This window comes from Sciurus carolinensis, chromosome 1, assembly GCF_902686445.1.
Source record: "Sciurus carolinensis chromosome 1, mSciCar1.2, whole genome shotgun sequence".
NCBI classification, from domain to species: Eukaryota; Metazoa; Chordata; class Mammalia; order Rodentia; family Sciuridae; genus Sciurus; species Sciurus carolinensis.
In genome coordinates this window covers 186,349,246-186,363,574 of record NC_062213.1, presented here as the reverse complement: position 1 = coordinate 186,363,574, position 14,329 = coordinate 186,349,246, and the positions used below count along the sequence as shown (strand labels likewise).

Here is a 14,329-nt window from a genome sequence, read left to right as displayed (position 1 = left end):
TAAATAAATAAAACTATAGACTCTACTTACTATTAGTTTTATGACCTTGCACAGATGTCTTCATGAATAAAACTCTGTCCTGCTCTATGATATGGGATGATAGCTCTGAGATGATGAGCTTGAAAGTTATTTGTAAACTGACAAGCACTGTGAAGACTATTAGAGATTGCTGGGCGTGATGGTACATGCCTATAATCGCAATACTCCAGAGGCTGAAGCAGGACGATTGCAAGTTCAAGCCAGCCTCACAAATTAGTGAGACCCTGTCCCAAAAAATAAGGGCTGGAGATGTGGGTCAGTGGTAGAGCATTTGCCAGGCACACATGAGGCCCTGAGTTTGATCCCCAGTACTGCAAAATAGATCAATAATTTTTAAAAGGGGAGCTGGGAACGTGGCTCAATGATAGAAGCAATCCCCAAAACTGGGGGAGGCGGGTGGGGGGAATGAAAAGAAATATGGGTGTGGTCGAGGCATGGTGGTACAGCCCTCTGGAGGCTGAGCCAGGAGGATCAAAAGTTGGAGGCCAGCCTCATCTCAAGTGTGAGACCAGCTTCAACAATTTAGGGAAACCAACATGGGGAGGTAGTTCAGTGGTAATGTGTTTCTGGGTTCTATTCCCAAGACCACCCCCCTCAAAAAAAAAAGTATATTTAGAGTAGTTGGCACAGTGGAAGGTGGTCCATAAAAGTTACTTCCCTACCCCCTAACAAACAAGTCTTGTCTTTCAATGACCTAAGTAAAGGAAATGACAGGGTGTGGTGGGAAATGTGTGCAACCAACAGAGCTGGGGTTATTTCTGGCTCTGCCACTTGGTGACCTTGGGAAACTTACCTATCCCCTCTGGGCTTTCTGATTCCTTGCCTCTAATACTAAATAAAGTTTTTAGGAAGAGAAGAGCAGTGGACTCTGCTTCATAGTAGGGAACTGCTCAATAAGCCAGAGCTACTAAGGAATACACATACACTTAGGAAGTACTCTTATGAAATGGACTCAGTTGGGCCCAGTGGGTGGTGCAGGTCTGTACTTTCAGGGACTCGGAAGGCTGAGGCAGGAGTTTAGCAAATCTGAGGCCAGCCTCAGCAACTTGGCAAAACCTCGTCTCAAAAAATTTTGCACTGGGGTTAAACAGGGGAGCTTTACCACTGAGCTAAGTCCCCAGCCCTTTATATTTTGAAGACAAAACTTGTTTAAGGCCTCATTACATTGGTGAGGCTGACCTTGAATTGTAATCCTTCTGCCTCAGCCTCTCAAACAGCTGTGATTACAGGCATGCACCACGGTGCCCAGCTTCAAGGTTAAATTTTGACAAACAGGCTGGAGCTCAGTGGTGAAGGGCCCTGGGTTCAATCCCCAGTACTACCAAAAACAAAAACAAAACACCAAAAAGCAAACAAACAAAAAGCCTCAGTTGGAAGCAACAACTAAAACCAAATGGGGTCATACACTGCAAAATAAATGATCCAGGCTCTACAAACTTCAGTTGAGCATGGGAGGCTCCCGCCTACCACTACTTAGCTCATCTGGCCCCTGCCAATGCATCGGTCAGGAGAAGGCCATGAGAGGGCCCAACCCTCCCAAGAGTGATAACCGAGGCGGAGGGGCGCGGGGAGAAGGAATGTACTGATTCACCGCCCCACCCATCCCCTGCCTCTAATCGCTCTTCCGGAATTTTACAGTCCTCTTCTACAGGGACCAGGGCAGAGGGGGCAGGGCGCCGGGTCCAGCCGCTGCAGAGCCCTCCTCACCCACTACTCCCCGCCCTGCCCATCAGCCTGCGCAGGAAGCCTCTGGGAGCAAGACGCAGGCCACGGGCAACGTGCTCTCAGCTGCCTCCCAGACCCCCGAGGCTGCCCTGCGTGCCGCGGTTTCCGGGAGCCCAGCCGGGAGGTAAAGGAGCTGTGAATTCCCGGAGACGCGAAGGCTCGCGGCGGGCGGGGGGTCTCCGGGCCAGCGGAGCGTGCCCTCCCCCGGTGCCAGCTGGAACTGGAAAGCTTCAGCTGAAGCAGGGCGTGGGCCTGAGAGGACTAGAAGGCTGTGGCCAACTTCTAGATCCTTCCCAGGGGCCATGGGCAAGCCATCAGGATCCCAATCTCCACCACCATCAGGTGAAACTGGATTACGGCCAAAGGGAAAAAAAAAAAAAAAACAACTTCAGGAACTGGCAAGGACTGGAAGAGGGAAAAGTTGAGAAACGAGGCTCAGCCTCCTTCTGTCTTACAGATGGGGCAACTGAGGCCGGAGAGGGCGGGGATCTGCCCAAGGCAGTATCAAGAATCGACAGTCAGCTGGGGAGATAGCTCAGTCGGTAGAGTGCTTCCCTTGCAAGCATGAGGCCCTGGGTTCGATCCCCAGTACCAAAAAAAAAAAAAAAAATTGGAAATCAAGAATCAACAGTCAAGCCAGGCCGGCTCTGAACCTTTGGTACTGTTCTGCTTCTTTGGTTTGGTTGACAGCATTTCCTGATACCTTGCTACTGACTTAGTTTCCCCATTTGGCAGCAGGAAAATATCAAAGAATTTATTGATAACTGAAGCTGGACCTGTTGGAAGTGAGGCAGCAAATTCCCTTACAACAAGGGATTAGGAAGTACTGATGCTTACATACAGTTAACATTTATTAAGCACTTACTATGTACCAGGTACTGTTCTGATCACTTTATATTAACTAATTTTCACAATTCCAGAAGGTAGTATTATCCCTGTTTTACATTATTATCCCTATTCTTATTCTATTATCCCTATTCTGTAGGGAAACAGTAACAGCAAATCCATATGACCAAGGTCACCGAGCTAGTATATGATAAAGCCAGGAAGATTTAAAGTCAACAGATATTTCTCCAGGAGAATTCAGACCCAAAGAGTTTTTCCAGGACCCCACACCCTCAACCACTGTGTGTTGGCATCTAATGAGAATGTGGTTACCAACTGCTTGGGTTCTAGATGTTGGTTTAAGAGTGTAAACTTCATTATAGCAACTTCTTTCTGAGTGACTTATCTGGGCCTTTATAAATGTTTAATATATGCTCTCTGACCAGATAATGTTTCTACACACTGAGACCTCAAAGCACCAGGTTAAGTGGGACAATCAAGGTCACATTGTGAAGTTGAGAAGACTCCTTCCCCTGTGGTGCAGAGCTTTCTTAATTCTGTCAGGTGCTATGGTCAGAAGCTTGACTTTCTTCCCAACAATGGGTCCCCATTCATTTAGTGGTAACTTCCGGGACCCATTACCAACCACATCAATGATCCTAATTTGACTACTGCTGTATTTTCAAGAATGCTGAAAAGATTGCCCTGCCTTCCCCCAATCACATTCCCTATCCTGTCCTCAAGTTTAAGTGTGTAGAAAATGCACACTGGGAGTTTTTCCTTCCTGGTTTAAAGCTAAACTGGCAGTTCATCTTTTATTAAAATGCAAACATCACAAGAGAGAAAAATAAACTGGGCTCCATTAGCCATTTTCAGGTATTGAGAATAATATTACCAGATCCTCCTCCCTAAAAACAAATTTCTGCAGGATAAATATCAGTACTGCCAACTCACCTGAATTCATATCTGAAAGAACCTCAGGAGTCATGCAGGTAAGACCTCCTTTTAAAGGCCTAGGTAAAGAAGAAGAGTTTTCTATCTCACTGTGAGATACAAAGAACCTGGGAAGGGTCCCAGTGTGTGGAGGGAAACAGAAGGATGGGCAAAGAGACAAGAGATTAGGTTAACCTCAGTGTCATAAGACTTCTATTAATGTTTTTAAAAATCTTCCCCACCCTGCCACTGAAAAATGATATATGCATCTTATGGGGTGTAAATTATACTCTAATAAAGCTATTTTTTTAAGTATAATTATGTTTTTTTTATTTTTATTTAATTTATTTATTTATTGGTACCAGTGATGGAACCCAGCAGCGCTTAACCACTGACATCCCCAGCCCTTTTTTATTTATTTATTTTGAGACAGGGTCTTGCTAAGTTGCAGGGCCTTGCTAAGTTGATGAGGCTGACTGAACTTTCGATCCTCCTGCCTCAGCCTCCCAAATCACCGGGATTATAGGCATGCACCATCGTACCTAGATGATTTTTTAATTAGAAATGAATATTTAATAAAGTAAGAGTCCTTGCAAATCTACAGAGAAAGAACCACTATTAATGATTTGGATTATATTTTCTCTCCAGATTTTTTTTCCATTTATTCATATTTTTTTCTATATATTGGGGGTGGGGTGTGTTTTAGTCAGCTTTTTTGCTGCTGCAACTAAAAGACCCTATCAGTACAACTGTGGAGGAGGAAAAGTTTATTTGAAGGCTCACGGTTTCAGAGGTCTTAGTCCATAGAAGGCTGGCTCCATTCCTCAGGGCTGGAAGTGAGGCAGAACATCATGGCTGAAGAGTGTGGCAGAGGGAAGCAACTTACCTGGTGATCAGGAAGCAGAAAGAGAGAGAGACTCCACTCATCAGATACAAACATACTCCAAAGCCACACCCCTTATTCCCATGCCCTCCAGCCACACCCTACCACTTCAGTTACCACTCAGTTAATCCCATCAGGGGATTAGTTCACTGATTGGGTTCAGACTCTCACAACCCAATCATCTCTCCTTTGAACCTTCCTGCATTTTTTCACATGTAAGTTTTGGGGGGACACCATATCTAAACCATAACAGTGTGTTTAACAGAAGTAGGGTTGTTTTCCTTAACGATATTTCTTGGGCAGCTTTTCATATCAGTATATTTAGATCTATTAAAGGCTGCCTACATGATCTGGCTGAACTATAATTTACTTAACAGATTCCCTATTGATAAATATTTGGGTTATTTCCAATTTTTTGCTATTAGAAGCAGTAATGCAGTAGACATTTTTGCACATACATCTTAGAGCACTTTGAAGGGCATTCTATAGGATAAATTCCCAGAGAAACTTCCTTTTAAAACATGCCTCGTGCTGGCGATATAGCCCATCACGTAGAGTGCCTGCCTCGCATGCTCTAGGCCTGGGTTCGAGTCCCCAGCACAGTAGGATTGCGGAAATAACAAACTAAAACATGCCTCATCAATTATAATTTTCATCTTATTCCAAATGCCCTGACATAAAATCCTGTTCCAGATCAAAATCACATAAAATGCTTAGCATACAGTACACATGAAACAAATGCTTGTTATTTTCATGGTCATGATATCATTAGTCCAGTACATGAACATTCATTCCTTTGGTAAACAATTATTGATGAACTGCTGCACATGATGGGTCCCAGTATTCAACAGTAAACAGCCATAGACCTTACCCTCAAGAAGCTGATGTTGATGATGTGTCAGCTGGGAATTACAACACCCTGAGATGAATACACAAAAGTGGTAACTGCAGAAGAGATGAGGACAGGCGGCGGAGGGACACCTTAACTGCCTGAAGAAGGGTAGACAAGGGAAGGGCTAAGAGTTGTAAGTAACAGTGGAGGTGTAGCTCAGAGATAGAGTGCTTGCCTAGCATGTGCAAGACCCTAGGTTCCATCCCTGGTACCCCCCCCCCCCACACACACACACGAGTAAATAACAGCTTGAATCAATCAAAGAGGAAAAGTAATTAGCACCCTAGCTACCAGAAGTATCCAAGCAGAGACCAAGACACCATCCCCAAGAAATAATGGTAAGAACAGTAAACTAGACCAGTATTTCCCAAATGTCCACCCTCAGACTGATACTAGTGCACGGAAAAAGAACGCTAACGATATGATGAAGAGGTGAATTTTTATGCGCTAAATTTATGTGGTTTAAGGAACAGTATTGTATTGTGAAAGCAATACAATTTTGATATTAAAATGTGAAACAATCTGGGTGTGGTGGCCCACACCTCTAATCCCAGGGACTTGGGAGACTGAGGCAGGAGGATTGCAAGTTGGAGGCCAACCTCAGATACTTATTGAAGCCCTAAACAACTTAGGGAGATACTGCCTCAAAATAAAAAATAAAAAGGGCTAGGGATGTAGCTCAGTGGTTAAGCACCCCTGGGTTTAATCTTCAATGCCAAAATAAATAAATAAAATGTGAAACAAAATAGTTGCAGTTCTTTAATGTTCTTGTTCCTCCAGACCAAGAGCTAGCAACTGTATCTCTGTCTCCCTTCTTATTTTTTAAACTTTTAACTATTGATAATATCTAAAAGTCAGAGGGCCTCTGAACCAGATGACTTCTAAGATTCTTTCCATCCCTGTGATTATAGGATTCTCTGCTCCACAGTGATTAAGGCCTGAAGCTAAATTGAGTTTAGAATCTGTGAGCCAAATCCTTTTCAACAGACCCAGGGTAAAAATAAATACACAAGTGCATGAGTAAGTAAAAGAAAGACAAGAATTTGGTACTTTCTAAAATCTTCTCAATTTTTTTGGCTCCCAAACTATGAAAGACCTTCCTTACAGACTTGCTTCCCTGCTCTGAGAAAATGCAGCACCGATGAGAGACCACAGAATAACAGATAGAAGTGATATGGGAAAAATCAATTTAGTGCAGTTTTCACAAACCTTTAAAATGGAGCGATTTAAGTGATGATGGGGTTTCATGACCAGCAGCAGCAGAGCCTCTGAAGGGAAGGCTGGTGTTTTCTGGCACTTTTCTAAGTGGCTGGAAAGGGAAGAAACATGATTTTTTCCTCTCCTTCCACTTATAAGAAAATGGAGGCAATGGAAAGCAAAAGTGTCCCATAATGTCCCATTAAGAAGAACAAATGAAATGCCGCTGCCCTGCAGCCAGAAAATGTAAACCCTCAGACAGGCCCTGGGCAGGCCTTCCTGTGATGCTGCACAAGCTAAGTTCTCACCAACACACCTGGTACTGCTGTTGCCATGGCGACTCCTCACCTTTCACATTCCTTAACTTGGGGGCTGAGACTGGTACAGGGCGGTTTCGTTTTCATATTTCTCCTCGGCTTCTGGACAAGGAAAGGGGAAGGGAGGGAAAGATTCTTAACCATCTGACCTGCTGCCTTGACTCCTTGCTCTTCAGCTTGTGTACCTAGGCCTCCCCAGGCAAGGGGGGCCTATGGCAGAGGGAGCGAGTAGAAATGACTCTTGGAGCCAACAGATCTGGGATCAAATCGCAGCTCCTCAAGGGATTCACTTTTCCGCTCCCCAATTCAAACAACCTGTCCTCTGGGCTAGGCCCTACCAGATACACAGAGCTAACAGAATGGCCAGAGGGGCCCACAGAGAACTGGCAGTCCAGGGGCAAAGCTGAGTGGGCAGATGATCAAAACCAGTGTGATCAGCACCTAAGCAGGTGCTGGTTCTATCACCTTCTGGGGAGGGGGAGCCACTCAAACTGTGTTGAGAGGGACTTTCGGAGGAAGTCCCACCAGAGTTCAGCATGAGGACATCAAGAAAATTAAGGGTGAGAAGTGCTGAGACTTATACTCAGGAAAGTGAATTGACTTGCTTGAGGCCACAGTTTGCCCATCTGTAAGCCAAAGCAATAATAACAATTTACTTTTCTTGAGAAAATCACATAATTAACACATAGAATGAAGCAAAGACCAGACAGACCTGGTTCCAAACCCAGACTCTCCAATGCCCAGCTGAGTAACCTGGTATAATTCTGAACTTTAAACCCTCTCTTTTCTTCACTCATAAAAGAATAATTGTAATCTTGCTAACTTGTAAGGGTGTTGCTAGAATTCAATAGGATAATGCATGTAAACCACATGGGGTCATCGTACAATAGAATGGCAGCTGCTGCCAGGCACAGTGAAGCATGCCTATAAATCTAGGGACTATGGAGGCTGAGCCAGGAGAATCACAAGTTCGAGACCAGCCTCAGCAACTTTGTGATACCATAAGCAACTTAGTAAGACTTTGTCTCAAAATAAAAAGTGTTGGGGATATGGCTTAGAGGTAAAGTGCCCCTAGGTTAAATCCCCAGTACCAAAAAAAAAAAAAAAAAAAAAAAAAAAAAAAGAAAAGAAAATGGAAGCAACTTTTGATCATAGATCAAGTATCCTGTGTGTCAGATATCATTACTGTTTTTATTGTTTCACGTGTAAAGAGCCAGACACCTGGCTGACACTCCAAAATGACGCTCAATGCTTTTGGACCCTTTCCTCAGGCCACCCATCTTTTTCTAGTTTTCAGATGTGTGGACAAGTTCCCTTCCATACCAAGGAGGGTATAGCTGGAGTCTATGTCCCCTTCCCAGCATAGCCTTTGCACCCCAGCTTTAGCCTCTCTCCTAGGCCAAATGAAGGGGAGAGGGTAGGGCCTGGCCCCATTGGGCTCCTCTGGAGACTGAGGTAGGGGAAAAGGCATGGAGTGCGTCAATTCTGATGCAATTGCAGGCTCATTATTTGGCCCACTTCCTCCTCTTTGGGTGTTTACTGGAGACTGAATTTCACAGGAACCTTTGGAAGTGTGTATTGACAACAGGGGACAGGCAGCATGCAAAATTCTTCCTGCTTCAGGGACAGTTTAGGAAGAAAGTGATACTGTGCCCGCTGGACCTCACAAACACCGGAAAGAGATACCAGGTGTCAAGTCCAGAGGGAGAGACAGGAAGGCAGGCCAGAGGAGGGAGACATGGCTGAGGACAAACTTCTGCCAGCTTCCAGACCCAGCTCTAGGGCGGCTGATGAATAGGCCCTTTGTCTAAGCTGAAGGGTGGGGGCTGCAGAAAGGGGTCTCAGGTAACGGGAGCCTCAGAACAAGCTCAGAGGATCTCATCCTTTCCTTCACAGCAGAAATCCTAGCTGGAGAGAAGCTTCTTAGAAGGTCCTTGTTTTCCAGTCATTTGCCCAGGACCCTCATTTGAGAGGCCCCTCCTCAGTTCCACAGACCTTGCTGGGTGACCTGGAGACATCGCCAGAAGTGCAGAGTCCATTATGGTTAAAGGCATGGGCTTTTGGCCTCCAATTCCCAGCAATTCCAGTGCCTGGCTAGATGCTCCAGGCAAGTCATTTCACCTGACTCTCAACTTCCTCCCAGCAAAGGAGGATAATCAGTCACCTCACAGAGAAGCCTGGAGGCCCACAGAACATTGCTCAGCCTAAAGGTAAGAGCTCTCAACAACTGTTAGATGTTATTTTATTAAGAATAAAAACTTGGAGAACCTTTTCTCTGAAGCTGGGGTCTAACTGTCCTGCTTCTGCCACTATCTAATGACTGTCCCCAGTTATCAGAAAAGAATTGGGCTTCCCCTCCCCCCGAGCTGTGAAACTGAGTGGCAAAGCTTGCTCAAGCTCCTGAGTCATTCAGCAAAACCGGCCCAAGATAATCAGTGGATCAAGGAAACTAGATGCACAGTGGGAAAACCCCAGCCACAAAGCCAAGGCCTCCTCTGAGGGCAGCTCCCTCTTTGGGCCTCTCTGACGAGCTTTCGCTTGGCCTCCACAAACAAGACAGCACCTGGCAGCTAAGTCCTTCTCAGGCCCTCCCATCCCCAGATGAGGGCATTGGTTACACCTAGGTCCCTAGCCAGCAGCCAGGCCTTCCCTGGCGTCTTTTTGGACACAAACTCTGCCTTTGGACTAACTCTCTCCTTCCCTCCACACCCCAGTGCTCAGAGAGTGGCCACCTGGTCTCCCATCCTCACTACCCACTCGTTTCCCAGCCCAGGTTTTCTGGTTTCTGTGAAACCACTCCATGACACTCTCATCACATTCATTGATGAACTCTTCATTGCCAAACCAAAAAGTCGTCTCCAGGCCTTACTTCCTCTAAATGTGTGGTGCTGCTAATCACTCTTCTCTTTAAATGGACAGACCTCCTTGGGCCTCTGTGAGGCTACCACCCCTGATTCTCCTCCTGCAACCAGCATTTCTGGCCGCTCTGTGTGCTTTTAGCGGTGCTCCTCATGGTTCTGCTGGTTAGCCCCCTGCCCTTCCTCCCCTCAGGCCTGCTCCCACACCTGTGCCCGTGTCTTTTTGCCTTCTCTCTCTTGGCCAGTGTCTAAGTGCATATCTCAAGTCCACATCTTCCCCCAAAGGACATCTGCTACCAAGCAGCCCTACCAGCATGACCCCAGGCACAGCACAGCAAGCTCAACAAAACAGAAAAGGAACTCTTTATCTTCCCCCAACCCTTCTTCTCTTGGTGTTCTCATTTTGATGAAGGACACCACCTTTTACCCTGTTACCTAAGTCAGAGGGGCTTGCCTCATCCCAGCCCACAACACACCTTTTTGTTTTGTTTTGTTTTGTTTTTTTGACTCTGGGAATTGAATTTAGGGGTGCTTAGCCCTGAGTTAAATTCACAGCCCTTTTTATTTTTTATTTTAAGACAGGGTCTCGCTAAGTTGCTGAGGCTGACTTTGACTTGAGATCTTCCTGCCTCAGCCTCCCAAGTCACTGGGAGCCAGCTTCATGTTCTTTACATCTTATAAATTAATCTCCCTTCTCTCTCTGTCCACTATGTCTGCTTCAGTAGAGGCCTTTATTACACGTCTCGTGTAGTAAGCGGGCACTGGGCCTTAACTTCCTCTCGTTTGTACTAGGCTCCTCTTGGAGGGTCTGCCTAACTAGTTCTTTTTCTGAGAACCCACCATTGCCCATAGATCTTGCTGAAGAGGTGCCCTGGGTACCATGTTGACCTCACTGAGGCAGCCACCCTGCTACGGCCACTACTTGGAACCAGAGATCCACATTTGACCCAATCTGGACTGAATTTTGTCTCCAGGGACTCTGAAACCAGGACAAAGTGACTCCAGTTCAAATGCCCCCAAGGATCACAACAGTAATGAAAAGGAGTGAAACACCCAAGGAAGGACAGTGGGAACGGCAGCCATCAAGGCAATGGAGAGTGTGTGCCTGTGCTCCAGGCAGCAGCTGCTACTCTGTTCTAGCAGATGGTTGCCATGGGAATACAAGCCCAGAGTTGTCAAATATTCTGATTTTCTAGATTTTTATTTGAAGTTTCCCAATTTTTGAATTTTGGGCACTAATTCATTCTTCTAAATGCTAAGCATATTTTTGCATCACATTTGTCCTACAGGGCTGTCACTTTGCAATTGGTGCCAAGGAGTCAGGTTTAGGCACTGGACCCAAAGCTGAAGACAGCCACTTCCTGCCATATAGATGGAAAAGTAGAGAAAGCTCTCTTTTTTAATTTTATTTTTTAATTTTTTTGGTACTGAGGATTGAACTCAGGGCACTTAACCCCTGAACTATACCTCCAGTCCCCCCCAACCCCTGCTTTTTTTTTTTTGAGATAGTCTCACTAAATTGCCCAGGCTGGCTTCAAACTTGTGATTGGCATGCTCAGCCTCCTGAGAGTCACTGGGATTACAGGCATGAGCCACCAACCACAGTTGGCTCTGATTCACTCTTATATTCCCTGATCACAGAGGTGAATACATAATAGATCCTTCAATAAATGTATATTTAATAAAAGAATGGCTGGGAACAGTGGCAAACATCTGTCATTCTGGTGACTTGGGAGGCTGATGCAGGAGGATGGCAAGTTTGAGGCTATCCTGGGGAACTTAGTGAGACCCTGTCTCAAAATTTAAAAAACCACTGGGGTTGTGATTCAGTGGTAGAGCACTTGCCTAGTATGTGTGAGGTGCTGGGTTCGATCCTCAGCACTACGTACAAGTAAATAGATAAAGGTATTGTGTCCATCTACAACTATTAAATAAATAAATAAATAAATTTAAAAAACCAAAAGCACTAGGGATGTAGCTCAGTGGTAAAGTGCCCTTGGGTTCAATCCCCAGTACTGCAAATAATAATAATAATAAACACGAAGTAAGAGAATGAAAGGATTTCCTTTACTCTCTTCCAGCATTTTTTAACATATCCTAGGATGTTATTGATACAAATCTCAATCCTCTGTTTCTAAAAATAGGTTCCAGAATCTCTGTATTTTTTTTTTTTTTTTTTTCCTTTTTTGAGATGCTGGAGATCAAACCTAGGGCCTCATGCATGCTAGGCATGTGCTTTACCACTGAGCTACACCCTAGCCTTGAAATCTTTGTTAATAACATCCCATTTTTCTTTGGAGGAACAGTCCCACCTCAGCTCTGGAATGGTCACGTAACCCAGGTCTAGCCAATCAGAGATAGCTGTCTCCTGGTCACAGGGACTGGTTCAGAATAGGCTATGGCTCAAAGACAATCAGAACTGAAACTATTGGAAAGGGGAAATTTGCTTCCCCCTGAGAAAACTAAGTCATGAGATAGAGCTGCTCCTGGCCATATTATCACCATGAGGAACAAGCTTCCCTGGGAATGAAGTACACACAGAAGAAGGTCAAACTGAGAGATGAAAAGAGAGAGATGGTTCCTGGCAATGTTTTTGGGCAAGTGGATCCAGCTGTGCCTGAAACCAAGCCCTTGACTTTTCTGTTAGAGATAAAAAAAAGTTCCCTTTTTAGTTTAAGTAAACTTGAGTTGGGTTTCCATCACTTACATCCAAAAAAGTGCTGATTAATATTGGGGTTTTATATAGACAGGGAGACAAAGTAGACACATTCCTACACCTTTATAAGAATCTGCCAGCCAGTGATGATCTCCTGTCCTTTAAGAACTGCCCCCTGCTGACAGCCATGTGTGATACTACCTAGTCCTACCCCCGAAGGCCACCACTGTTTGGACCAGAAGTGAACACACATCACAGGGTAATCAGATCAGATTCTCTCTCCTGGGATTTGGGTTTAGAATAAGAGATCCCAGATCAGTCTAGGCTGCAGGCCTAAACTGAGCGGATGTAAAATTGGAAGCTGGGAGAAGGTCAAATTCATGGCAAGACAGAGAACCTGATCTGCTGAAGAAGAATGAGGTAGATGCACTTACAGAAGCAGAGGCTGGAGGCCATGATTTCCCACAGAAAGAGAAACAGAGAGAGCGGTGCTTCCTCATTCCTCATGAGACTAATTACTTTTCCTCTTGAGCTCCTAGAGACTTCTCTGTGTTCTTGCAATTCCCTCCCCCATGATTACTCCTCCTTTAAAAAAAAAAAATACTTAAAATAGCTCTAGTGTTGTTTTGGTTTTTGTTTTTACTTGTAACTGAAGGGATTTTTTTGTTCTGTTTTGTTTTTTTGTGGTGCTGGGGATCAAACCCAGGGTCTCTTGCATGATAGAGAAGTGCTCTACCACTGAGCCACACCCCCAACCCTTTTAGTTATTTTTATTTTATTTCGAGACAGGGTTTGGCTAGTTGCTGAGATTGGCCTTGAACTTGGGATCCTCCTGCCTCATCCTCCTGAGTGGCTGGGATTATAGCTATGTACCACCTCACCTAGTTATTCAAAGGTTTTCAGGTGGTTATCCTAGAAATAAGTCTACAGCTAATCTGTCCTGTTCCCCTAAACTGACAAACCTGGATCCCTAAACCTGGATCCCTGAATCAAGATACCCAGACATCAAACTACTTTCTGTATAACCTTGGCCAAAACACCTGGATTCACAGGATTGGTTTCCTCCTCTGCAAAATGAGAATAATCACGCCTATATTACTGGGTTATTAGGAAGACTGCATGAGAAAAGGTGGAAATAAGAGCCTGGCACAGTGCTGGGCACAGGGAAGTCATGTTACCATGTGTGTGAATGCAGAGGAAGGGCAGGGTCAGAGCCTAGAGCCAGTCTACTGGTAGGTCCCAGCCAGGACCCGAACAAGAAGCATAAAGGAACAGCCTTTCTCCCCATCAGTACCTTTTCATCTCACTTGTACCAAATTTTTCAAAAATACTGAAGAGCAAGGAATATCTTTATTTTTTTAAAAAGTGTCCATTCTGGAAATCTATTCTAATGATATAATCAGACAAGAGAAACTACATAGACAAAAGGATGCTCACTGCAATAGTGTTTATATTATTTAAAAACACTGTAAATGACTTAAATGTCCAGCACTGTTTTGCTTATTAGATGATGGCGTATACAAACGATGAGATATTATAAAGGTGAAGAGAAAAGGAACAGTATTTTAAGCAAAAACAAACATGAAGGAGAATGCAAAATGTTATGTGGTATAATGCAAATTCATCTGAACTTTTAAGGTAAAAGCCCAAATTTCAGAGAAGTTTCTCCTGTTCTGTTACATTCCAGTTCCACACACAGTCTCCCACACTACCTACCTGGCAAAGCATTCATCTTCTCTGCCTTTGGGGTTACTAGGGAAGAAAAATTTATGAAGCATTTATGTAAGTACAAGTCCTGAGGCCTCTAACATTAAAGATATTGACAAGGATAGATAACCACACATTTTCTGAGCTTAAAAAAAAAAAAAAAAAAAAAAAAATTGCCAAAAAAGTGAACAGTCGTCATCTCAGGCCATGAGCCTTCAGGTGATCTTTCTTTTCTCTTTTGTACTTTTATTTGTTATTAGAAGTTTTTGTAATGTGCATGTACTATATTTATGGGAA

At 44.4% G+C, this 14,329-nt stretch overlaps 1 long non-coding RNA gene across 1 annotated transcript; it reads right to left on the bottom strand.

The window, feature by feature from the left end:
- Nucleotides 1-5,276: 5,276 nt before the first annotated feature.
- On the bottom strand, nucleotides 5,277-12,824 carry LOC124976265 (uncharacterized). Its single transcript, XR_007107030.1, has 4 exons — nucleotides 12,760-12,824; nucleotides 6,811-6,913; nucleotides 6,507-6,598; nucleotides 5,277-5,395 (listed from the first exon to the last, which is right to left on the bottom strand). It is a non-coding gene; the product is annotated as an uncharacterized LOC124976265 (long non-coding RNA).
- Between the last annotated feature and the right edge of the window lie 1,505 nt (nucleotides 12,825-14,329).